The sequence below is a fragment of the Pangasianodon hypophthalmus genome, chromosome 18 (genome assembly GCF_027358585.1).
Source record: "Pangasianodon hypophthalmus isolate fPanHyp1 chromosome 18, fPanHyp1.pri, whole genome shotgun sequence".
Taxonomy (NCBI): domain Eukaryota; kingdom Metazoa; phylum Chordata; class Actinopteri; order Siluriformes; family Pangasiidae; genus Pangasianodon; species Pangasianodon hypophthalmus.
This window is the reverse complement of record NC_069727.1, coordinates 2,413,460-2,441,271: the sequence shown is the minus strand read 5'-3', so window position 1 is coordinate 2,441,271 and position 27,812 is coordinate 2,413,460. Positions and strand designations below refer to the sequence as shown.

The 27,812-nt window shown below is 41.0% G+C and overlaps 4 long non-coding RNA genes across 4 annotated transcripts in view; 1 reads left to right on the top strand and 3 right to left on the bottom strand.

Annotated features, from left to right (window-relative positions):
- The window catches only part of LOC117599588 (uncharacterized), a 29,622-nt gene extending 14,701 nt beyond the window's left edge, over nt 1-14,921 (bottom strand). The window contains exon 1 of the long non-coding RNA XR_008304821.1: nt 14,791-14,921. This is a non-coding gene — a long non-coding RNA (uncharacterized LOC117599588). The remainder of the gene's footprint in view (nt 1-14,790) is intronic.
- Nucleotides 5,955-7,391, bottom strand: LOC128321226 (uncharacterized). The gene is made up of 2 exons (XR_008304823.1): nt 7,106-7,391; nt 5,955-6,422 (listed from the first exon to the last, which is right to left on the bottom strand). It is a non-coding gene; the product is annotated as an uncharacterized LOC128321226 (long non-coding RNA).
- Nucleotides 14,922-24,219: 9,298 nt separating the features above from the next.
- On the bottom strand, nt 24,220-25,652 carry LOC117599562 (uncharacterized). The gene is made up of 2 exons (XR_004579962.2): nt 25,359-25,652; nt 24,220-24,687 (listed from the first exon to the last, which is right to left on the bottom strand). It is a non-coding gene; the product is annotated as an uncharacterized LOC117599562 (long non-coding RNA).
- Nucleotides 25,653-25,793: 141 nt separating this feature from the next.
- On the top strand, nt 25,794-27,651 carry LOC128321095 (uncharacterized). The gene is made up of 2 exons (XR_008304675.1): nt 25,794-25,996; nt 26,929-27,651. It is a non-coding gene; the product is annotated as an uncharacterized LOC128321095 (long non-coding RNA).
- The last annotated feature ends 161 nt before the right edge of the window (nt 27,652-27,812 follow it).

Here is a 27,812-nt window from a genome sequence, read left to right as displayed (position 1 = left end):
TTCACAAAATTAGGAATACTCTGTATCTGTGAGATCTGTGAGTGTCATCCTAGTACTGATGCTCCTATGTCTCAGACTAAATAAAGTGAATAAAGTGTAAATCCGGCTGCTTATAAAGTTTCAGAGAGTGTTTCTGTAGTAGTGTTGAAGACCTGGTCAGTGTTCGACATTTAAAAGAAGGTGATGAATTCTGCTTTATTTCATGACTGCCTGTGTCAGTGTTATTATTAACTCAGAATAAAGTACATGATATGGATTATGAAAAGGTAATTTCATGTGAATCAGACATCAGAAGATAATTTGGTATTAAATCCAGAGCTGTTTAAGTGCAGGGTCCAGTTCTGAAAGCAGATTAAAATGTGTCAAGAGGATTATGATTATGTCTGACTATGAAACTGTGACTATGACACACAGACAGTGAAGGAGCTCAAACTTGAATGTAGGAAAAATGAAGCACTCAAGTAAAGTACAAGACAGACTTACCATCACACAAACAGACTCTTTTAGTGTTTAAACAGTGAGAGAGAGAGAGAGAGAGAGAGAGAGAGCAGTGAGATTTGCATTAAGAGGACTGAATAGTTTCATTTCTCCCAGAATAGCAATTGGCAGCCCATGCTTCAGTGCTCTGCGAGTGTTTATAGCCCTGTGACTTTAACACTTCATGACTGAGAGCTGCTGCTCAGCAACTTCACCCACAGCAACCATGACTTTGATCAGCGTCTTCATCTGCACACTGGCCCTCTGGACTCAAGGTGAGACTTTAACATCAACTCACAGCCTCACACACTTCATTTCATACTAATTCTACACCACTTTACAGCATACAAACACAATCTATGTTTCTCTTCAGGATCCAGAGGTCAGGTGACTGTGACTCAGACTCCTTCAGTGCAAACTGTTGTTCCAGGAAACACAGTCACCATCAACTGTAGAACCAGTAGCAGAGTGTATGCTGGTAGCTACCTACACTGGTACCTGCAGAAACCTGGAGAAGCCCCTAAACTCCTGATCTATGATGCTACTAGCTTACAGTCAGGGACTCCAGCTCGTTTCAGAGGCAGTGGATCTAATACTGACTTCACTCTGACCATCAGTGGAGTCCAGACTGAAGATGCAGGAGATTACTACTGTCAGAGTTACCATGAGATCAGTAGTAGCTATGTGTTCACACAGTGTTAGAGCGTGGTACAAAAACCTCGGTCAGTGAGAGTGCACAGAGAAGCACTGCTGCAGCTGGGAGCGACTGCAGGTGCTGAGGGGGAGGATGTGATACAGCACAATGACACACACTGTGGACGAGAGAAAACACACCACACTAACTCAATAATGCACACACACATCTGTTAGAGGAGTCCATCTTTCTGAGCTGTGGACATACAAACAATTCCTGATCATTCTGATTAACTGCTTCGTAATTATTTTTATCTCATTTTAAATAATTAAGCTAATATTTATTATATTTATTTTTTGTTGCACATATGATTTCTTTAGTTATTAATAAACCATTAGATCGTTAGATCGTTTCATTAGAGCGTGGTCATGCTGGGGGCGTTCCCATAGTGTTTCGACGCAGCTCGAGTTCCTAAAGGGGAAGAAAAAAAAAAATCAGCAGCACGTTCAACAACCTGGGTGATACTACAACCATGTAGAAAGTCTGAATAATTCCACCTGCTCCTGATCAAACTCTGACCAATCCCGCCTCACCCAGTCTCACAGAACAAACGTTTGCATGCAACTTATTTGCAGCACCTTCTATATGTTGAATATCAATGTTCTGGCACAAGAATATGTTGCATAGCAATGTATCAATCTTTCACTTGACTGCACTGTATGTCATGTTCTACACCAACATAATTTAACCACGGCCACCTTTATCACTAATTTAATAAAATTGATAAGTAATAAATAATTTGACATCAATCCCACCTGTACTGCACTGTAAACACTAATCCCTGACTCAGCCAGTGGCATCTACATCTCATTGTATAATCCAGCCCTGATAAAAATCCAAACAGTGTTACATCATTAGGGCCTTTCGCACCGCGGGAACCTTTTCATAGTACTTGAACTAATTGTGGAACTACCCACTTTTTGGCGTTTTCGCACCTCCGGAACTGGGTGCGATTTTAGTACCGCACTGCCTTTTTCAAGAACCAAATTAGCTCCTACTCCAGAACAGGGTCTAACCAGCACAACTGGTACTATCCATGTAAACATACAGTTCTTTCAATCGCTTTACGTATACGTCAACATTCCATGTCCATTATTGTGAAACCCGTGAGACACAACAAAAACACAGCTCCGATCACAGCGTACTCCATCCTCCGGTTGTTTACGTTGTTCTTCTTTGTTTCCGTCGTTGAACGCTGCACACAAATGACTTGGCTGTCGACCGGCTTGCGTCACTTCCTAGTGCCCACTGTCGGTGCGAATGCAACCCTTTTAATGGTACTGGGAAATAGTTCGCGCAAAATCGCCCAGTACTTTACTACTGTAAATTTAGTTCTGGAACTAAAGCGGTGCGAAAGGCCCTATTCTATAGGTGCTAGAAACAGAACATACAATGCACAGGAGTCTCATCAAAATACAGAAAGAGGAATGAATAAATGATGTCCCTGCAAAATAAAACAACTAACACTGGTGTCATAGATAAAACCTTGGTCATGAAGTGGACAGATGGATACAAGTGCAGGTTTTCTTCAGACTGATGTTTCTACAGTCAGCTATGCTGAGAGGAAAGGTCTGCTCAGCTACCACCTTCCCTACAACCCTCCTACCTTCCCCTAAAGTGTGCTCTTTAAACAGCCAAGTTGCTCAAACAATGCCCCTGGGATTGATGGAATGGCTTAATAAATAAAATACTTTATTTTTAATGGAAAACATATACCTCAGTGGCTGTCAGATTACTTTGACAGATCATCCAAGTGTAACCTTGCTTCGGAAAAACTGGTAGTAGTTTTGTATCCTTACACTAATAAGTACATGAATCAAATTATTTCCTCTGTTAATGCTGAAACAGTACAACAGTCTGTAGATTAAAATATAAACACATTTACCAATAACCTGGTTTTAAATATGGATTAGCTGCTGAAAGCTGCTGTCCTGCCTGACTGCCATCAACCTCACTGCTTCATCTGTCTGAAATAAACTACAAGAATGGAAATACATCTGTGACACCGCAGGTGCCGTTTCAGGCAAATCCGCGGCCACCTGCACGGGCTTTTATAATGTGACGCCCTCGTGCAGGTAATCAGTCTAAACGTGCTGCACCTGGCCGCGTCTCTTTATAATCCACTGAATTCCTCACTCAGTGTGCTGACATAGATCTGTGCCAGGTAACAGAGCAGCTTCACGCTACACTGGTTGGTAATTTGAGGTTTAGAATTAGAGAAGAGAATATTGAGGTTTAGCAAGAAAAGGAACTCAAAATCAGAAGAGTTTATTGAGAAAAAGGAATCGTAGTGTAGAGAGAAAACATTGATGGTAAGAAAGGAATACAGAACTAAACAGAACGTCCATTAAGGAAGAGATCTAAGAGGAGGCTAGAAAGAGGAATCTTTCTCTGAGATAAATATTCAGCTTTTAAGCTAGGAAGGAATTGCTCCTTTATCATTTAGTTCCCTTAAGTTCAGCCAATGATAAGGCCATTTTGAGTTGTTCCCTTCCTCACTGCGGTGCTTTTGTGTTGAGCCGTAGGCTCTTGTGTTCCCACATTTCTGATCCTTCACAGTGTAACATAAGCACTACTACCCTCACATCTACTATCCCCAGAGTTAGCTTGGTGGCTAGTGCTACAGTGTAGTATACTCGAGCTACTCAGTCTGCTCCCCAGCTGAAGCGTTCGGTTTTGGCCGAGCTGTTTGACGGCTAGCGTGCACTTCCTCGTCCTCCCCACTCCCACACTTGGTTCCGCTAAGTGTTATATATTGTCCGCTCGGACAAGCACCCCCTATACGGCACTTTTATACACACGAAGCGGTGAGCCCCGTAGCACCATCACACACAAATATGTTTTAAGTAAAGTTTTATTTGTTGTTATGGCATGGATAAACTATTTCATTCAGGGTTGTACGTCTTTATTTATATTTTATCTAAAAAAAAAATGATTTGTCTAAGATAAGCCTCTTCTTTGTCTCGTACCCTGCTCATATCATACCTCCACTGCTCACAGTCATCTCCTGACTGCAGACTGACTTCTTAACTGAGGTAAAAAGTCAGTAAATTAAAGGTGGAGTTTCTTAATGCATGATGTACCTACACATTTGTTGAACTGCTTATCATCCATGATAACCCATGGAGAGGAACCCGGAGTACCCTGAGGAAACCCCTGAAGTGCAGGGAGAACATGCAAACTCCACGCACACAGGGCAGAAGTGGGAATTGACCACCAGCCCCGGAGGCATGTGTTTATAATGAATTGTGATGTTTTAATATTGGTCAAGTAAGAAAAAAATGAATGGGTCCAGTGATCCACCTTTATGTATTTGTTCTTAGTATTCTTGTTCAATACAAGTAAATTATAAACATTCCTAATATTGAATTGATTAAAAATATTATTTGTTTGTCATTAAATGTTTCTGTATTTTAACAAATACAATGTGGCTAATCTGGTAAACATTTTATATGACAGATTTTCATATGGTGCTACTTTGTCCATCTCTGCAGTCCATTCCTGAAATGATGCTGTTCCTGCTCTCCTACATCCCCTAAGGATAATTGTCCTGCCTCTTCAGAGCTCTCACATATTCTATCCCATACTTCCTCCTTCAGTGTTCAGTTTAAATCTCTTTCCCACACCCTTTTAAGGGCTGAGAGGGCTTCATTACTGATAGTTTGTGTCAGCATTGTATAATACACTGAGGCTTCATGACCTTTAGCAAATCCTGCAAACAGTTTGAGGAATTTGAAAGGGAAGCGACTGAAACGGATAAATCTTGGGAATACAATTCAGTTTCAGAGTGTTCACCTTCTCTGAGACTCAGATGAGTAAAACATGAACCATCTACTGACAGCACATGTGATTGTTTGAAATAACGAGTCAAATTTCAGTTGTATCAAATCTTTCAGCACTGGGGGGAATAAGATGCCAAGATACAGAGGAAGGTTTGACCAATTCCTCCTGCTCCTGCAGAAAGTTTACTAATCCCACCTGCTTCTCCTGAAAGTTTGATCAATCCTGCCTGCTCCTGCAGAACGTTTAAAGCTTCATGTCTCCTGCCTGCATGAGAGTAAAAACTGCTCCTGGAACATTTTGTGGAGTTGTGTGGGAGTCCAGTCCTGATGCACACCTCTGTCTATAACTATGGCCAAATCTAATGAATTGAATGAAGAACAGCTTACACATAGACGACTTCCGATACACGATCTGCCAACAGTCAATTTTTAAAAGTCATGTGGTGAGTTTTCTGTTAAAACCCTGAGCTTTCATGTTGTTACTCTGTCTAACATGTGAAGAGAGGTAGGCTTTACTGCAATGTTAGGAAAAGGTGTAGACAGTTCATTATTATTTAATTGTAAAATTCTACATTTAATATAATAAATATACAAATTTTATGCCCTTTGAGTCAACTGACACCTGATGATAATTTTATTATTGATACTGCAGCACACTCAGGGCCGTGTCCAGTTCCAGAACCCAGATTACAATGAACCCAGGAGAAGAGGATTGTCACATATTAAAACTATTCTAACTAGGGCTCATTGTTAGCAGAGAGAGAAAGAGAGAGAGAGAGAGAGAGAGAGAGAGAGACAGAGAAGTGAGGTGTAAATGAGATTTGCATTAAAGGGACTGAATAGTTTCATTTCTCCCAGAATAGAGCAGAAACTTCACCAGATGTTCAACTTCCTTCAGTCAAACTCACTGAAGCACAACACACAGCACTGAATCTACAGCTAATCCCACTCTCTCATCACACTGATCATCACTATTAACTCTAATAAAAGAACAGACAACGTCCAAAATTCAGTTTTATTTCAGCAAAAACTACAGGAAGAGCAACAGGACAGTGAACAGAGTAAAGACAGAAATGTCAGCATTGTGTAGAATTGAAACTCTATTGTAGATGGATCAGAAGCAGCTCTATGTTAAACTCTATCTTGGATCCACTAGCCTTCACACTGACTCTTTCTGAACGTGACTGGATGATTGACGTTGTTATGGGAGACCTTACAGCTGAACTCCTCCCCCTTTTCCCAGAGGTCTTTGCTGAGGGTCAGGGTGCTGCTGCGGCTGTAACGGCCGTTCTTCTCTTCTTCTGCGCTGGTCAGAACCCCGTTCTTCACCTCTGAGCCGTCCACTGTCCAGCTAACCAGCGCCCCCTGTGGGGAGTAGCCAGACAGCAGGCAGAGCAGCGAGGCCGATCCCTCAGACAGCTGCAGAGGGGACGGAGAGAGCAGAGACACGGAGGGAGCTGCGGGACCCGCTGGAGAGGAGAAACACACACACACACATCATACACACGTCATTCACACACAATTAGAAACGATTATGAAATATTTCTGTAACTTTGTGCAACTGACTGATCTTACAGAGTAATTAAGTCTAATAAAGTCTGACTTCATGACTGAGTTTCACTGAGTACTTTATTATTTGACATCAGTTTCAGTTCATAGACAAAACAAACAAGTTCCACACTGTAATTTATCTCAGAAAAATCATTTTTCATAAGACATTTTATTACTTTGTAGTTCAAACCTTTAGTATATTTAACTGCAGCAAATACAAATGTAGCTGATTACAGAAATATTCATTGTTTAACACACACACAGCAGCTTTCATCTGGATTTTACATCAGCACAAAGTAACTATATTTATTAAATGTTTATTATAGAGTAACTGCAGAGTTATTGCATGTCGAATATATAGCAAGTGTGTAATTATTACATATTTAAAATAAATAATTGTATATTTGTTGAATGTTCAAGAACATTTATATGGGATCTGTTCTTATATTGAAATGTATTCCTCATCAGAGCATAATAATACACAATAAAAATCAATTATGCAATTATAAACATAAGTAATCTGCTTAGATTAAGTTTATTTATTCATGTAATTAGTAATGAACTAAATGGATTTTGTGTTAAAAGAAGAAAACATACTTACTGTTCACGATGAGTTTGGAGCCTCCACCAAAAGTGTACCACAGTGATACATTCTAATGAAACCATCGTACAAAAACCTCCATCACACTGCAGTGCACACACACACACACACACACACACGCACGCACACACACACTTTGCATTGGCAGCCCATGCTTCAGTGCTCTGCGAGTGTTTATAGCCCTGTGACTTTAACACTTCATGACTGAGAGCTGCTGCTCAGCAACTTCACCCACAGCAACCATGACTTTGATCAGCGTCTTCATCTGCACACTGGCCCTCTGGACTCAAGGTGAGACTTTAACATCAACTCACAGCCTCACGCACTTCTTTTCATACTAATTCTACACCACTTTACAGCATACAAACACAATCTATGTTTCTCTTCAGGATCCAGAGGTCAGGTGACTGTGACTCAGACTCCTTCAGTGCAAACTGTTGTTCCAGGAAACACAGTCACCATCAACTGTAGAACCAGTAGCAGTGTGCATGGTGGTAGCTACCTAGCCTGGTACCTGCAGAAACCTGGAGAAGTTCCTAAACTCCTCATCTATGCTGCTACTAGCTTACAGTCAGGGACTCCAGCTCGTTTCAGAGGCAGTGGATCTAATACTGACTTCACTCTGACCATCAGTGGAGTCCAGACTGAAGATGCAGGAGATTACTACTGTCAGAGTTTCCATTATATCAGTAGTAGCTATGTGTTCACACAGTGTTAGAGCGTGGTACAAAAACCTCGGTCAGTGAGAGTGCACAGAGAAGCACTGCTGCAGCTGGGAGCGACTGCAGGTGCTGAGGGGGAGGAAGTGATACAGCACAATGACACACACTGTGGACGAGAGAAAACACACCGCACTAACTCACTAATGCACACACACACATCTGTGAGAGGAGTCCACCTTTCTCAGCTGTGGACATACACACAGTTCCTGATCATTCTGATTAACTGCTTAGTAATTATCTTTATGCCATCTTAAAAAAAATAAGATCAAATTTATTATATTTATATTTTGTTGCACATGTGATTTCTTTAGTTATTAATAAACAATTTGATTTTCTGTATAGAGTCATCAAAAACAAAAAAAAAAATCAGCAGCACGTTCATCAACCTGAGCACAACAACAGAAAGTCTGATCAATCTCACAAAGCCTTACAGAAAGTCTGAATAATTCCACCTGCTCCTGATCAAACTCTGACCAATCCCGCCTCACCCAGTCTCACAGAACAAACGTTTGCATGCAACTTATTTGCAGCACCTTCTATATGTTGAATATCAATGTTCTGGCACAAGAATATGTTGCATAGCAATGTATCAATCGTTCACTTGACTGGTCTCTATGTCACGTTCTACACCAACATAATTTAACCACGCCCACCTCTACCACTATTTTAATAAAATTGATATGTAATAAATAATTTTCCCTCTTTTTTAAACATATTCAATGTAGCCCACTTCAAGCGTTTGTTTTCCATGACATATGAAATATGTCAATATGATGCTTTATTTTTAACTAATTGGGTGACATTAATTAGAAAAGAGGGAGAGAGGAATGAATAAATGATGTCCCTGCAAAATAAACCAAACTCTGACTAACACTGGTGTCATAAATGAAACCTCGGTCATGAAGTGGACAGATGGATACAAGTGCAGGTTTTCTGTTTTCATTAAACCCAATGTAGCAGACAAACCAAAGTGCTAGACAATACTGAATGTGGACAGAAGCTTGAATGGAGGTGATGTGATGAGGTCACAGGCTGAGGATCATGGGAGTTGTAGTCTGAAACTTTGGGGGTTGCAGGAAGTGTTATGACAGTGGAGGGGGGTTTCATTCGCAGAGGATTTGTTTTATGCCATTTATAGAAGTTTTTATCTGTGTTTGTTTAATCATACACAGAATATTTATTAGATATAAAGCCTTCAAACTTTGCCTGCTTGTGGGCAGTTGCTGCATCTCTTTAAAAAGAAATGAATTGATACCAACATTTACTCTGAAGATATAAAGACTTGGAATAAATAAATAATTTTTTTTCCCCTGAATATATTTCCCATAGTGTCTACATTTCCATGATTCATTCAGCACCAGGGTGCAGTGAGACACCATAAATACATTCAGTGCTGAAATCAGGCAGCTGGAAATTCCATGTAAAATAGGGTTCATGATTCCAGCTGGATCCAGGGCTTAAAAAAAAAATCTGCCAGACCTTCATTTCTAACCCAACTCCTACACTACACACCCAGGATTCCCCTTCTCCTTCACTGGCACATTTTTCTAAACTAGCAACGGAAGAGATCCTGCAAGTCATCTTGTCCTGCAATCCAACCACGGGCTCTTTGGATCCAATCTCATCCACAATGCTCCAGACCATCTCACAAGACCTCCTCCCCTTCATCACTACTATCATCAATGACTCCATAACATCTGGTCATGTACCAAATGCATTTAAAAGAGCAAAGGTAAAGCAACTCGCAGCTGTGATGGGCAGAACACAGACACAGACCAGCATGAAGTTAGGGAAACAGCAGTGCTTTTATTTGTGTGAGTGAGAAATAAATGTAACTTACTTTGCGGACTCAGGTCGCAGCTTTTGGGGAGCAGCATCGCGGTCCAGCAGTGTGGCAGCATGTATGAGCAGGATCCTCAATGCTGGCATCTGTGTCTAAAATTACAGAAAGGGAGCTCAGCGTTTTGGAATGGAGACAACCGGCTCACCTTGCTGCTTTTGCCGCAAACTTTTACACTCTCCCGTCACCTCATTGAGGGATAAGAGCTGCGCTTGGTGCAATTGCTAGCCATGTCCTGCTCTGCCACCCCGCATTGCAGCCATGTGCTCCCATGCTTTCCACAATAGTTAGGCGAGGAGCGCTTGCACTTCCGCATGCACGGGAGGACGGCCTGCCATCACAAAGGGTTATTCTCATACTGAAGAAACCCATTCTGGATCCCTCTGTCATCAGCAACTACTAACCGGTATCACTTCTCTCTTTTCTTTCTAAAATCCTCAACTGAACTACAATCTACGATCAACTGTCACTCTATCTCTCACAGAACAACCCCCAAGATCCTAACTAGTCTGTTTTCAAAGCGGCACATTCCATAGAGACCGCCCTTTTGGCCGTCACTGGGAAGCTACATGCTGCTAGATCAGCCAAACTGTCATCAGTCCTCATCCTCCTCGACCTTTCAGCAGCATTTGACACAGTGAACCACAAGACTCTTCAGTCCCTTGTCATTTCGAGACTGGGCTACTGGTTTTCAACCTTCCTAAGTTCTTCCACACCACCGCATTGCTTTAATACAAAAAAAAAAAACACATTGTGTTCTCACTATATTACCTCCTTAACAGAATTTTTAGACTGGTGGTATTCTTAGTCCCTGACCTAGCAAAACAGAAACAGAATGCATTTATTGATAGAGACTTCAAAGAGCTTTTGTAAATGTAATTCTACTTTACAAATGTAAATGTAGAAAAATGAATGGGGGTTTTCTTTAAAATTTGGCATATAGAAAAATAAAACCCTACACAGGTATCATATACATATTACATATGACAAATATAATACAGTTCAGCTCTTCTTGTGCCTATACCAAGAAGAGTGTTTCATATTAGACATGCAGCATCAATGAGCAGATCGGAAATGGTAAATTACAGGTCATTACAGAACAGCACCGATCCTGTACAAAACACAAACAGTATGAAACAAACTAATCAAGATGAAAGTGATGATGTCCATGTCTCTGGATTAATACAGAGCTGAGACTAGGAGAAAGTCGATGCTGATTTGATGGTAGAGGTGAGAGTGGTCCGATAACCTAAACATCGAGTCTCAACAGTCTGTGGGAAGGAGGAGGCATACAGACACACTCCCTCTTTCCAACTTCACATCGCACCATGTAGCCAACTGGTTAAACAATATGGGTTATACACACACCTGTAACAAAGCTGGAGCATCTGAGACTAAATGGAAGTGACCAGGGAAGACAAAGTACAGTATGTATTTCATCAATATATATTTTTTAATCAAACAAGACAAAACTCAACTTAAATATAATGAAAGAAAGATCAGGGTATAGACAGAGAGGCTGGATGACCTCAAGTGCTTACAAGGTCATTTATCAGAGCAGGTAGATGTCATATCACAGCAAATCACGGACTCCAACTCCCATCAGACACCACGGCCTACAAACATGTCTGCTTCGGACTACACTCCCCAGATCACTTACATGCTCATTCGTTCACAGTCACCCAGCTTCTGATTGAGCACACTCGTTCACAATTACACACACACACACACACACACACAGAGAGAGAGAGAGAGAGAGAGAACACTTTATATAGAGACTCTCAGTCACATTCAAGTATATGCTCAGTTTTGTCCTCGTGCACCTGACGTTACGAAGCCTTAGTTTATTGTTGTTTTTCCTGGTTTTTGACTCAGCCTGTTTATTGTTTCTGATTTTTTCCTCGCCTAGTTTAGTCTGTTTGCTGATCTATCGAACTGTGCCTGTTTCCTGAATTTGATCTTGATTGCTGATTTGGATTTGTTTTTTCATTAAACGGCCTTACCTGCAATTGCTTCCGTCTACGCCTCCAGTACATGACAGTAGATAATCTTCTGTCACATGGAATTGGTTATTGCCGGATCACAGCAATGGAGAATAAAGAGAAACCAAGCAAAATATAATTGCTAAAAAGAAAAGTAACCAGCGGTTACACCCCAGTCTAGGGTTGGGGCTGATAACAGAAAGATGAGAAATGAAATATGGGTGAAAATGAGAACAATGGCACAAATTATCTTTTTCTGAGATTGTATGTAGAAAAACTCTTTACAGTCACCTGTATTGCTTGAGGCAGGCCCAGGCCAAAATAACACAAAAACACCCAGAACTAACTGTGCAAAAGGAAGCTGTACAAGAACAACAATATTTACACAACACAACAATTCCTGTTTACTTGGTAATAAGAGTTCTTCCTCATTAGTATTAGTTTGTAGTGTTAAAAATATAAAGTTGAGTCCTTATGACTCCAATAAAGCAACCATTTCTGCATGAAAAACATATCATTTATTTCCAGTAGTGAAGGGTCATCAAGATACAAAGAACAAATATCAGCTTATGTAGCTGTTAAGGATTTGGAAGGAAAATGAAAAAAACACGAAAACATGAAAAAATACTTTAACAAATATTCAAAACAGCCTGCAGGAGTCACATGAGATATTCCCATCAAACACAAGATCAGCTGATTACATCAGGTGGAATCAGGTGTGTGTCCTGCTGGGTTAGAATGAAAACCTACACACAAACACACACACACACAGACACAGAGAGAGAGAGAGAGAGAGAGAGAGAGAGCACTAATGGATCTTTCCACTAACTTATAAAAATAATCAAGTAATAAAATAGGACTACATTATGAAATAAAATGAACGGTCATTTGAACAAAGGGCAGCTTTCTACTCTAACATAATAGTGTTTAACTACCAACTAACAATATTAGTGAAATATAGTTGGGCTTGTTTCTATAATACAGAATTTATTCATGAAAAGTCCATTGATTACCACTGAAGGTAAAGTATTTTACACAACAGAACTGGTTTAGGTTTATAAATTGTTACAGTAAAAATAACAGAATTGGTTTGTATTATTATTTCCGGTGTTTCGACATGCTCCCTCCCACCCCCATTTTTCCATTTACAGTTTATACTGTTGCTATTTAACAGTATTTCACTGTACAATTACATGGATATTTTTTGCAGTGAGACTAAATAAAGTGTAAATCTGTCTGCTTATGAAGTTATAGACAGTTTTTCAGTAGTAGTGCTGAAGACCTGGCCAGTGTTCCACATTTAAAAGAATGTGAGGAATTATGCTTGATGTATTGTTTCTCTATTAGGGAGAATAAAATGAAGATTATTAAGTTTGATGGTTTATTTAATGGATGATTTTACTCTGTTAAAAACGACTAATACTGTAAAAGGGATCAATAAGAAGCCTTCAGTTAGTATCTTCCACTCTTCCACTTCTCCTGCATTGGTGCAGATTCATATCTCCTAATAAACTGCCAGAACAGAATCATTTCAATTATAAAAGAAACAGTGGCCCTAAAAGTGAACCTTGTGGAACGCCATGTTTGTAGACTGCAATCCAGCTGGACCCGAAAGGAAAATGTTGTTCAGACAGAAATAATTAAACCAACTAATAACTGTGTTTCTACAAGAGTTTTGACATACAGTCAGGTAGAATTTCATGATGACTGTGTCAGTGTTATTATTAAGTCAGAATAAGGTTTTTATGAAAAGGTAATTTCATGTAACAGAGAGAGAGAGAGAGAGAGAGCAGTGAGATGTAAATCAGATTTGCATTAAAGGGACTGAATAGTTTAATTTCTCCCAGAATAGAGCAGAAACTTCACCAGATGTTCAACTTCCTTCAGTCAAACTCACTGAAGCACAACACACAGCACTGAATCTACAGCTAATCACACTCTCTCATCACACTGATCATCACTATTAACTCTAATAAAAGAACAGACAACGTCCAAAATTCAGCTTTATTTCAGCAAAAACTACAGGAAGAGCAACAGGACAGTGAACAGAGTAAAGACAGAAATGTCAGCATTGTGTAGAATTGAAACTCTACTGTAGATGGATCAGAAGCAGCTCTATGTTAAACTCTATCTTGGATCCACTAGCCTTCACACTGACTCTTTCTGAACGTGACTGGATGATTGACATTGTTATGGGAGACCTTACAGCTGAACTCCTCCCCCTTTTCCCAGAGGTCTTTGCTGAGGGTCAGGGTGCTGCTGCGGCTGTAACGGCCGTTCTTCTCTTCTTCTGCGCTGGTCAGAACCCCGTTCTTCACCTCTGAGCCGTCCACTGTCCAGCTAACCAGCGCCCCCTGTGGAGAGTAGCCAGACAGCAGGCAGAGCAGCGAGGCCGATTCCTCAGACAGCTGCAGAGGGGACGGAGAGAGCAGAGACACGGAGGGAGCTGCGGGACCCGCTGGAGAGGAGAAACACACACACATCATACACACGTCATTCACACACAATTAGAAATGATTATGAAATATTTCTGTAACTTTGTGGAACTGACTGATCTTACAGAGTAATTAAGTCTAATAAAGTCTGACTTCATGACTGAGTTTCATTGAGTACTTTATTATTTGACATCAGTTTCAGTTCATAGACAAAACAAACAAGTTCCACACTGTAATTTATCTGAGAAAAATCATTTTTCATAAGACATTTTATTACTTTGTAGTTCAAAACTTCAGCATATTTAACTGCAGCAAATACAAATGTAGCTGATTACAGAAATATTCATTGTTTAACACAAACACACACAGTAGCTTTCATCTGGATTTTACATCAGCACAAAGTAACTATATTTATTAAATGTTTATTATAGAGTAACTTCAGAGTTATTGCATGTCGAATATATAGCAAGTGTGTAATTATTACATATTTAACATAAATAACTGTATATTTGTTGAATGTTCAAGAACATTTATATGGGATCTGTTCTGATACTGAAATGTATTCCTCATCAGAGCATAATCATACACAATAAAAATCAATTATGCAATTATAAACATAAGTAATCTGCTTAGATTAAGTTTATTTATTCATGTAATTAGTAATGAACTAAATGGATTTTGTGTTAAAAGAAGAAAACACACTTACTGTTCACAATGAGTTTGGAGCCTCCACCAAAAGTCCACCACAGTGATACATTCTAATGAAACCATCGTACAAAAACCTCCATCACACTGCAGTGCGCACACACACACACACACATACACACACACTTTGCATTGGCAGCCCATGCTTCAGTGCTCTGCGAGTGTTTATAGCCCTGTGACTTTAACACTTCATGACTGAGAGCTGCTGCTCAGCAACTTCACCCACAGCAACCATGACTTTGATCAGCGTCTTCATCTGCACACTGGCCCTCTGGACTCAAGGTGAGACTTTAACATCAACTCACAGCCTCACACACTTCATTTCATACTAATTCTACACCACTTTACAGCATACAAACACAATCTATGTTTCTCTTCAGGATCCAGAGGTCAGGTGACTGTGACTCAGACTCCTTCAGTGCAAACTGTTGTTCCAGGAAACACAGTCACCATCAACTGTAGAACCAGTAGCAGAGTGCACGGTGGTGGCAATATACAGTGGTACCTGCTGAAACCTGGAGAAGCTCCTAAACTCCTGATCTACTGGGCTACTAGCTTACAGTCAGGAACTCCAGCTCGTTTCAGAGGCAGTGGATCTGATACTGACTTCACTCTGACCATCAGTGGAGTCCAGACTGAAGATGCAGGAGATTACTACTGTCAGAGTGGACATGAGATCAGTAGTAGCTGGGTGTTCACACAGTGTTAGAGCGTGGTACAAAAACCTTGGTCAGTGAGAGTGCACAGAGAAGCACTGCTGCAGCTGGGAGCGACTGCAGGTGCTGAGGGGGAGGATGTGATACAGCACAATGACACACACTGTGGATGAGAGAAAACACACCACACTAACTCACTAATGCACACACACATCTGTTAGAGGAGTTCACCTTTCTCAGCTGTGGACATACAAACAATTCCTGATCATTCTCATTAACTGCTTAGTAATTACCTTTATCCCATTTTAAATATTTAAGAAAGTATTTATTATATTTACATTTTGTTGCATATATTTCTAACCAAAAAACATCTTTATGGTTAATATCAAACACTATTATAGAGTTAATATTTTATTATAATAATTATAATATTAATATTCCTTAAATAGACCCACATTATAAAGCTGAGACTGACATTTAACTGAACATTTCTTTACTTATTAACAAACAATTAGATAATGATTAATTCAGTCTAGCATGTTCAAATCAAATAATCCAGAGAATTATTTAAAAGTATAACAAAATTAATTTATAATTTAATATAATATATATATAATAAATTTCTAAAAGCTCTAAAATCTAATAAATAAATAAATAAACATGCCAATATCCCTATAAAGGGTGCATCTCTTTCCACTGTGACATACATATAGAGGGAATAAAACACATTGGGCATGTTGATATAGGAAAATAATCCATGGTGAAGTGGTGTCCCCCTTTAGCAATAAATTTGTTTACTTCCGGGTCACTAGGGGTGTCACTGGGGCATTTTGTGGGTCAATCTGTGTAAACATGGCACTTTAAACACAAAAGAAAGAGAAAGTGAGATATATTGAGACTTTAGATGGTGTTTCAAAGGCAAGATACTTAACAAAACTTGAGTTAATAGGTTCAACACACCGAACATAACAACTGACATCTCCTCATCTCCTTACTGCTAAGGTTTTTTTTTATTCATCTTATAAAAATGTAACTTTGCACCTCAAATGCTGAATGTACTGTATATTATATGAATAAAAGCTACACTTTACTCTATGAACATTCTTGTTGTAAGCTTCTTTAAGAACTGTTTTAAACTGCTTGGTTTGGGAAAAATCATAAAGTTTCCTTGTAACAGGTGAATTACACTTGCCTTGTAAGTTTAAGTAGTTATATCTAGACCCAAGTGAAATAGCGCTGTTTGATCCTGCAGATATGGTATTTGATGAATTTGTGCAGGTTTTTCATGATGGAATGTAGTTAATTCATCTGTAGTCAAATAATTAAAACTGCTGAAAATATACACAGTGTAAATGTACATAGTTGCATGAGAAAAGAACCTGAACACAAAAGTAAAGCCACTCATGTAAAATGTAGATCATGTTCACCTAAAACTTCTGTTAGTCTGTGCTACTGTGTTGGTAAAACTCAACTTATCCTGAGCCATTCAAGTGCAAAATTTAGGTGATGCTGACCCTTTACATACAGTACAGTGATGGTGATTTTTAAATTCTTCTCTCTCCCTGGTGGGGGTGAATACGTAATGGTGAAGGAATATGTACACCACGGGCCAGGCCTTAACAGTTCTGGTTGGAAACACAATGTTGTAATCAGCAAAACCAGAACAACTACCACCTTTCCTGCAATTAACCAAACATATTGTGTACATACATTTATACAGTATATAACAAAATATTTTGATAAACATTATGATGAAGCAAAGGGGAGACTCCACCAAGCAGAGTGGAGAAATTACAGTTCTCCATAATTGTACTGTATGTAATTACATGTATGCATCACTGACTATCTTTACAATCAGTGCACTGTCACTTGTGATTAGAGAACATACAAGTTCATGCTCAATTAACAAGTTTGTCAGTGAAATTGACTCAGTTGCAATTTTATCTACCACAGGGGTCTCACTATTAGCAAAAATGAACAGAAGAACCAGAAGAAAGTCAATTGGCATGGTGTCTGACAGAATCTGGTATTTATTTTGAAGAAGTCCTATCACACGTTCTACATGAATACGAATATGTGCTTTTTTTCTTGTGTTCTCTACACAGTACGCTGAAAGCTAAATCCAACACTATCACTGATATCAAAACCTCTGTCAGCTAAAACTGTCATGATTGCACTTCTGGGTCAGCGGCCATTTTGGGAGGAGCGCTTCCTGCGGCAGCCATTTTGTGTCTCAGCACTATAAAAGGACTCTAAGAACGTGTGCTCATCGCCAGATGGACTTCTCTGTTTACCTTGCGTATTAGAGTTGCTATCCCACCTGTTTTTCGTCTGTTCTCCCGGTTTTGACCCTGCCTGTTGCCCGTTTTTGTGTAAGTCTGCTTTGTTCTGCTGTCGTTTGTTGCTTGCTGGATTTGACCATTCATACTGTTCTCGACCTGGATTTCAGCCTGCCCTTTGGATTAGTTTGTGGACTTTAACCAGCTGGTGAACTGTGCTTTCCTTTTGGAATTAACCCTTGTATGGACTTTGTGCTTGTTACCAGTGAGTGTCAACTGTTTTTTTATTTTGAGCTCATTGTCCTTCCACTCCCTGCTCTACTGCCGTTGCGCACGCCCCTACCTTTTGTTTTGGAGAACTGCTTAAATTCATTGAAGACTTTCAAACTAGTACTCCTGTCAGTGTCCTGCATTTGGGTCCAACTCAGTCACTCTGATAGTAACATCTGGCCAGACATGGACCCAGCAGGGGCACAGAATTTACAGGACCTGCTGCACTCACTGTCTATCACCACTGCGGCCCGGGAACTTCATAACCTGTTCGACACTACCCCTTCCAAGCATGAGGTCTCTCTGGCTTTGTTTGTGATGGCGCAAGGGGATCGCCTAGTCACGGAGTATGCAGTGGACTTCAGAACAGTGGCTGCGGACAGCGAGTGGAACCCGACGGTGCTCTACGATGCCTTCTACAGAGGCCTCTCGGCGGAAGTCAAGGATGAGCTAGCCACCCGAGAGCTGCCCGAACACCTCAAGAGCCTTGTCAACCTGGTCACACAAATTGACCGCTGACTCAAAAAGCGTCACCACGAGTGAGCGTACCTGGACTCAAGCGGCCAGACTCCCTCTGACAAGGCATCTCCATCCACATCACCCTAACCCATGTAGATTGGCCTGGCCTTCTGCTGGCCTGTGTCTCTACTGCAGTGGTCCAGGACATGTGGTTCGGACCTGCCCGGCAAAAGAGAAGGCCCGGCACTGAAGAAGGGTCCAGTGGCGATCCGGCCGGTTTCTGTACCCTCCAGACCCCTGCTGAAGGCACAGATTCGGGTGGGCGACCAAGACCACCATTTGGCCATCCTCCTTGACTCTGGTGCCGACTCCAAATTCATGGATGAGGAGCTGGCCAGGCAACTAGGTGTTGAGATGGAGCCTCTTCCTTCTGCCCTCCTGGTTCTGGTGCTAGACGGCCATATCCTCCACAGAGCCCAACGACGGACGAAGCCACTGCAAGTCATTGTGTCACAATATTGGACTGGGGGACCTACTGTCACACTAGTTGCCTTGGCTCCTTGTTTCTGGCCCGAGCTCCTGCCAAGGAGGAACCAGCAGCCGACCTCGGTTCTGTTCCGCCAGCTTATCACAACCTGGGACTTGTATTCAGCAAGGCAAAGGCGTCTTCGTTGCCCCGACACCGACCCTACGCATGTGCGATTGACAGCCACACGGTCGGCTTTATCATCTCACTGGTCCTGAGCAGGAGGCCATGGTGACCTACATACAGAAGTCCCTTGCTGTAGGCATTGTCCACCCGTCCACCTCACCTGCCGGCGCTGGCTTGTTCTTTGTTGAGAAGAAGAACAAGTCGCTCCACCCATGCGTTGATTATCGTGGACTCAACGCCATCACAAAGAACCTGCATCCCCTACTCCTGATGGCCTCCACATTCTCCTGGGAGCCACTATACTCACCAAGATCGACCTCAGAACTGCCTATCATCTGGTTCGTATCCGAGAGGGGGACAAATGGAAGACGGCATTCAACACCCCAACTGAGCAGTACGAATACTTGGTGATGCCGTTCGGCCTGATCAATGCTCCCTGGTCAACGACGTCCTCCGGGATATGCTCAGATTGTTTGTCTTTGTGTACCTTGACGACATCCTGGTCTTCTCCAGCTCCTTGGAGGAACACGAGCGGAACTACGCTGTGATTGAACGGGAGCTCCTCACCATCAAGATGGTCCGTTAGGATTGGGAGCACTGGTTGGAGGGCTCCAAGCAGCTGTTCATCGTCTGGACGGACCATAAGAACCTCAAGTACCTCCGGTCGGCCAAGGTACTGAACCCCAGACAGGCCTGTTGGCCACTCTTCTTCGGGCGCTTCAGCTTTTCACTATCGTATCACCCTGGCTCAAAGAATGGCAAGCCCAATGCCCTCTCACACCAGTTCACGCCCCCAGGAGAAGAACCCATAGAGGAACGAATCCTCCCATCCTCCATCCTGGTATGAGCTCTCCAGCAGGACATTGAAAGGAAGGTGCAGCAGACCTCTGCCAACCAGTCCATCCTGGAGCGTTGCCCTGATAGTAAGCTCTTCATCACATGCGTTCTCAAGTCCTGCAATGGTCCCACACATCCAGGTTGTTCTGCCATCCCGGCACCACCCGTACTCAAGCCCTGGTCCAGCAACGCTTCTGGTGGCCCACGCTGAGGAGGGACGTTCGGGAGTTCGGCTGCTCGGGTTCCTTCGACCTCGACCTGCACCCAAGAGGCCCTGGTCTTGCCTGGCCATGGACTTCGTCACGGGGTTACCTCGATCCGCAGGAAACACCGCCATACTCACCGTGGTGGACCGGTTCTCAAAGCTGGCGCACTTCATTCCCCTACCCAAGCTGCCCTCGGCCAAGGAGACAGCCCAGCTCTTGGTTCAGCATGTCTTCTGTCTCCACGGCCTACCGCGCAGCATCGTGTCTGATCTGGGACCCCAGTTCACCTCAATCTTCTGGAAAGAGCTCTGCCCTGCTTCTGGGGATCTCAATTAGCCTATCATCTGGCTTCCACCCTCAGACCAATGGCCAGACAGAGGGTTTGAACCAGGAACTCGAGACCAGTCTACGCATCCTGTGCTCCCAGGAACCTGCATCTTGGTCCTCGAACCTGGTCTGGGTGGAGTACGAACACAATTCCCTGCCATCAGCTGCCTACGGGTACCATCCTCCCATGTTCACTACTCAGGAGTTAGAGGCCTCTGTTCTGTCAGCCCTGGCCTTCGTGAAGCGGTGTTGCTGCACCTGGAGGAAAGCTCGCCTCGCCCTGCTAAGAAGCTCCAGGAGTTACGTCAGGTGGGCTAACCGCAAACGGCACAGCACTCCACCCTACCACGTCGGCCAGAGAGTGTGGCTGGCCACCAAAGACCTGCCTGTCAAGATGGCCTGCCGGAAGCTGTCCCCCCACTTTGTGGGACCCTTCCCGATATCCAAGGTGCTCAACCCAGTGGCTGTACATCTGAAGCTCCCCAGAACCCTGCGGATCCACCCGACCTTCCACGTGTCCAAGCTCAAGCCCGTCCAAGCCCTGCTCATTAGTGTCCCGGCACTATAAAAGGACTCTAAGAACATGTGCTCATCGCCAGATGGTCTTCTCTGTTTACCTTGCGTATTAGAGTTGCTATCCCACCTGTTTTTTTGTCTGTTCTCCAGGTTTTGACCCTGCCTGTTCCCTGTTTTTGTGTAAGTCTGCTTTGTTCTGCTGTTGTTTGTTGTTTGTTGGATTTGACCATTCGGACTGTTCTCAACCTGGATTTCAGCCTGCCCTTTGGATTAGTTTGTTTCAGATTTTGCTTAGTGGTCTTTAACCAGCTGGTGAGCTGTGCTTTCCTTTTGGAATTAAGCCTAGTATGGACTTTGTGCTTGCTACCAGTGAGTGTGAACTGTTTTTTTTTTTTCATATCAAAGCTCATTGTCTTTCCACTCCCTGCTCTACTGCCGTTGCGCACACCCCTACCATCTGTTTTGGAGAACTGCTTAAATTCATTAAAGACTTTCAAACTAGTACTCCTGTCCATGTCCTGCATTTGGGTCCAACTCAGACAGTCTGACAAAAACAATTGTAAACCACTCAATATTTCTGTTTTTATTTTTTTTATGGTTGTTCATAAAATGGTTTAATGTATTGGAGTGTGTTTCATGCATACGTTAAAACTGGAATATTGTATGTGATTGTGTTCTCAACTTGTTTCAAATTAACCAATAAGATGTTTCAGTTTGGGTTAATTGGAATGTCATCACCCAATCAGGAGTGAGGGAGGCTCCGCAGGGAGTAAAAAAAAAATGGGAGAGCACGCAAAGGTGGTGGTTGAGCATGCAGGGCTTATTCCGTTAACTGCTGAGAAAAAGGAAGAAAAACTGAGTTATTCATGGTTAGGACTATTTTTGGTGACTGTACCGAGGTCTGGGACAATACTCAGCGCATCCTGTTATTGCTAAGTGAGTGTGTTTTTGGATTAAAACTGTTGGACATTCAAGGTTAACATTGTGTCAGATGAAGGGAACTTTCTTACTTTGTCTTAGCAAAGTCAACTTTTATGGCTTTAGTGCCAAGAAGTTCAGTAAAGGAAACGGATAGGCATTCGTTTCCTACAAGGGACACTGATGGGGTGCCGTCTGCCAGAGAGAAGCCTCGGGAGACTAGGCTAGGCTTTCGGCTAGTCGGACTCCCTGCTGCACCGCATCTGCCATTTTCTTGTTCACGACTCATCCCTACTCTGGATGATCATTCCTGGTTTTCCTCACCCTGGGTGTGTTCAGAGGATCAGCGCTTGGACAGAGTTCTGGGTTGCGTGAGTAATCATTCGGTCCTGAGAGGTGATAAACACTTAATACCCGATTGTATTGATGAATCGTATGTGCACCAACGCGTATGGGCCCCAACGGAAATCCAAGCTCTTGGTTCATGAACATTTTATAATTAATCAGAGGGTGAACATTTAGTTACTGAGCATCTGAACCATTTGATTGTTGAGGTACATAAGGTGAGCTTGTTATTGTTAATGCCTTAGTGAGCCAAATCTGTTTTTTTTTAATTGACTTCTTTTACCGTTTTTGAATCTTTTGAATTCTTTATTTCTATTCTTTCCCCCCCTTTCCTTGTTTCTTATTTTATTTTTTTCTGTAGAAGACAACAGGAGGTTTAAGTATTTTATTGTTTTGTTTAATCTAAAAGCAAATATTTATTTAGTTTGGATAAGTTTAATTAAGTTAAAAATAAATATTTGTTCTCCTTTTACTTGCTACCTCGTGCTCATAAGTGAATTTTTACAAACACTGGTAATACAAAGGGAAAGAAACCAGTTCACAACCTTTTTCATTTTATTAGGAACAACAAAGTACCTAAGCAAATTTGAGTATAGTTTTCCTAATTGGAGGCAGTGCGTTATATAAAATCTAGCCTGTTCACCATTCAACTGCTGGGACTCCAGGTCTTGCTGTTTAGCTGAGTGCCATTATACCTCTCAGGAGGGTTACACAATGTCACCTGGTAAAAGTTTGTCGAGGAAACCACAGTTTTCAGTAATGAATGTAGCACTTGTTCAACCTACACAGTCAGTCGACAAAAAAGAAATACAGCCTTGAGGTGTTAAGCACATTACATACTTTACATTATTGCTGTGTTTATGAGAGGACCAGGTCTGAGCATGTGGAAATAAATTTGATGTTCTTTCAGTAAAGATTTCAAACCAATCAATTATGAATGCAAACTTCAGTTCAAAGTTTCTGTGAAAATCCACTGGCATTGTCTTACTCACTTCTTCTCTCACTGGCCAGTAGATTAAATCTTCATTCTTATACACATTACATCCAAATTATCCTTGATATAGTTGATGTACCAGCAATAAATCTCTATGCAATGTCCTGAATTGGGAAATTCAACCTCAACTGCATAAGCACAATAATAGATTTCTGGAATTTATTAAGTTCACGTAGTTTGTGCTGTGATCTGTCAAATGGTTGTGTCATTTATAAAAGTTTTTTTAACCTGTGTTTAATCTTACACAGAATTATTTTTATTAGTTTTCATACATTCAATGATTGCATTTATTTTTAATTAAAAATAAATTATTTGTATTTATTTGTATTTAAAATTTATTTTATGGATTTTTGTGGATTTGTGGATCTTTGTTCCACATGGTAAATAAAAGGGATCAATAAGAAGCCTTCAATTAGTCTCTTCCACTCTTCCACTTCTCCTGCACTGGTGCAGATTCATATCTCCTAATAAACTGCCAGAACAGAATCATTTCAATTATAAAAGAAACAGTGGCCCTAAAAGTGAACCTTGTGGAACGCCATGTTTGTAGTCTGTAATCCAGCTGGACCCGAAAGGAAAATGTGGTTCAGACAGAAATAATTTAAACCAACTAATAACTGTGTTTCTACAAGAGTTTTAACATACAGTCAGGTAGAATTTCATGATGCCTGTGTCAGTGTTATCATTAAGTCAGAATAAGGTTCATGATGTGGTTTATAAAAAGGTAATTTCTTGTTAAATATATATATGTATATAGATAGAGAGAGAGAGCAGTGAGGTGTAAGTGAGTTTTGCATTAACAGGACTGAATAGTTTCATTTCTCCCAGAATAGAGCAGAAACTTCACCAGATGTTCAACTTCCTTCAGTCAGACTCACTGAAGCACAACACACAGCACTGAATCTACAGCTAATCACACTCTCTCATCACACTGATCATCACTATTAACTCTAATAAAAGAACAGACAACGTCCAAAATTCAGCTTTATTTCAACAAAAACTACAGGAAGAGCAACAGGACAGTGAACAGAGTAAAGACAGAAATGTCAGCATTGTGTAGAATTGAAACTCTATTGTAGATGGATCAGAAGCAGCTCTATGTTAAACTCTATCTTGGATCCACTAGCCTTCACACTGACTCTTTCTGAACGTGACTGGATGATTGACGTTGTTATGGGAGACCTTACAGCTGAACTCCTCCCCCTTTTCCCAGAGGTCTTTGCTGAGGGTCAGGGTGCTGCTGCGGCTGTAACGGCCGTTCTTCTCTTCTTCTGCGCTGGTCAGAACCCCGTTCTTAACCTCTGAGCCGTCCACTGTCCAGCTAACCAGCGCCCCCTGTGGAGAGTAGCCAGACAGCAGGCAGAGCAGCGAGGCCGATCCCTCAGACAGCTGCAGAGGGGACGGAGAGAGCAGAGACACGGAGGGAGCTGCGGGACCCGCTGGAGAGGAGAAACACACACATGTCATACACACGTCATTCACACACAATTAGAAATGATTATGAAATATTTCTGTAACTTTGTGGAACTGACTGATCTTACAGAGTAATTAAGTCTAATAAAGTCTGACTTCATGACTGAGTTTCACTGAGTACTTTATTATTTGACATCAGTTTCAGTTCATAGACAAAAGTTCCACACTGTAATTTATCTGAGAAAAATCATTTTCCTAACAAGTTTTATTACTTTGTAGTTCAAACCTTCAGCATATTTAACTGCAGCAAATACAAATGTAGCTGATTACAGAAATATTAATTGTTTAACACACACACAGCAGCTTTCATCTGGATTTTACATCAGCACAAAGTAACTATATTTATTAAATGTTTATTATAGAGTAACTGCAGAGTTATTGCATGTCGAATATATAGCAAGTGTGTAATTATTACATATTTAACAAAAATAATTGTATATTTCTTGAATGTTCAAGAACATTGATATGGGATCTGTTCTGATACTGAAATGTATTCCTCATCAGAGCATAATAATACACAATAAAAATCAATTATGCAATTATAAATGTAAATAATCTGCTTAGTTAAAGTTTATTTGTTCATGTAATTAGTAATGAACTAAATGGATTTTGTGTTAAAAGAAGAAAACACACTTACTGTTCACGATGAGTTTGGAGCCTCCACCAAAAGTGTACCACAGTGATACATTCTAATGAAACCATCGTACAAAAACCTCTATCACACTGCAGTGCACACACACACACACACACACACACACACACACACACATGCACACACACAAACACACATACACACATACACACACACACACACTTTGCATTGGCAGCCCATGCTTCAGTGCTCTGCGAGTGTTTATAGCCCTGTGACTTTAACACTTCATGACTGAGAGCTGCTGCTCAGAAACTTCACCCACAGCAACCATGACTTTGATCAGCGTCTTCATCTGCACACTGGCCCTCTGGACTCAAGGTGAGACTTTAACATCAACTCACAGCCTCACACACTTCATTTCATACTAATTCTTCAACACTTTACAGCATACAAACACAATCTATGTTTCTCTTCAGGATCCAGAGGTCAGGTGACTGTGACTCAGACTCCTTCAGTGCAAACTGTTGTTCCAGGAAACACAGTCACCATCAACTGTAGAACCAGTAGCAGGGTGTATTATGGTAACGAACTACACTGGTACCTGCAGAAACCTGGAGAAGTTCCTAAACTCCTGATCTATGAGGCTACTAACTTAAACTCAGGGACTCCAGCTCGTTTCAGAGGTAGTGGATCTAATACTGACTTCACTCTGACCATCAGTGGAGTCCAGACTGAAGATGCAGGAGATTACTACTGTCAGAGTCGACATTATATCAGTAGTAGCTATGTGTTCACACAGTGTTAGAGCGTGGTACAAAAACCTCGGTCAGTGAGAGTGCACAGAGAAGCACTGCTGCAGCTGGGAGCGACTGCAGGTGCTGAGGGGGAGGATGTGATACAGCACAATGACACACACTGTGGACGAGAGAAAACACACCACACTAACTCAATAATGCACACACACATCTGTTAGAGGAGTCCACCTTTCTCAGCTGTGGACATACAAACAATTCCTGATCATTCTGATTAACTGCTTAGTAATTATCTTTAACCCATTTTAAATTATTAAGAACGTATTCATAATATTTATATTTTGTTGAATATATGATTTACCATAACAGTTGCTCATTATTAGTAGGAAACATTAGTTATAGAGTTAATATTTTTAAAAATAACTTTAATATTCCTTAAATAGAGCCATATTATAGATCTGAGACTGACATTTAACTGAACGTTTCTTCAATTATTAACAAACTATTAGATAATGATTAATTCAGTCTAGCATTCTCAAATCAGTACAAACCAGAGAATTATTTAAAAGCATGACGAAATTAATTCATAAATTAATATAATAAACAAATTTTAATTGTATAAAACATGTAAAATGTAATACATAAATGAACATGTAAATGTTTTTGTCAACTTAATCCTCAATATTTAAACAATGTTTTTAAAATCAATACATTAATTTCAAATATGCCCCAAAGATACTGAGTTGTACAGGAGTTTGTGTGAAATGTGTCAGTATTATTCTTTTAACTATGTTGATGTGTTTCCTCTCTTAATTGTCTGATTGCTTTGCCTCTGACAAAGTGCTCTGATGATATTTTTACAGGTAATAGGAGAAAGAGTGAAAAAATAAAACCCTGCCGGTGGTCCTCCACCTCCAGATTATACACTGGCTGAAGAATTGGCCCTTTAATGGAGGACCATAGCTCTGAAATGCCTCTTCTGACCCAGGTGGCTCCAGCATATCAAAGCCTTTTGTAGACGTTGAGTAAAAGTGGACTAAAATAAAATGTAATTGAAATAGATGTGTAGGAATTAATAAGCTGTGTGTTTCCTCTTTGTTCAGTAAGACTGCTAGAGCCTGGCAGCACTACACATGAGGTGATTATTGTGTACTGGGCACAAGTGACTTTAGTGTATTCAATACATTAATTGTAGTCAATTTTGAACATAATCCTGATATACAGATGATCTCTGTGTGCTCTGAGAGGTCTTTGGGAGTAAACTCACTCACTGCTTTCATAGTAAATTACTTCAGTGGTCTACACAAAGTCTTGTATGTTCAAATTTATCTACTAGCAATATGTTTTCCTGCTTAATCCATGGGGTAACAGCCTTACTCCCAACCTAGCACCTCCACCTGTAGGCATACCAGGGTGACCTCAGAGGTAAATCAGTATTTTAAAAAAATCTGTATGAATGGTATAGTATTGCCATGTTGAAATGTGCTTTAACGTACTTCTCAAATATTCTTAATGCCTTAATGTAGCATTTTTTCTCCTTTGCAGAAAAGACAAATCACTGAATTAAAAAAGAATAAATGGACAAATAAAGTTTGTATCCACTCTTTAATGTGTGGTGTTTCAACAGTAACATAAATTTATTAAGTAACAAAGTAATTGTTCAGCAAAGGCCTGTCTCACAGCCCTGCCCTCTGATTGGTCCATGGTGACAGGACACACCAAATCAGGGAGTTTCTCCTTCCTAATC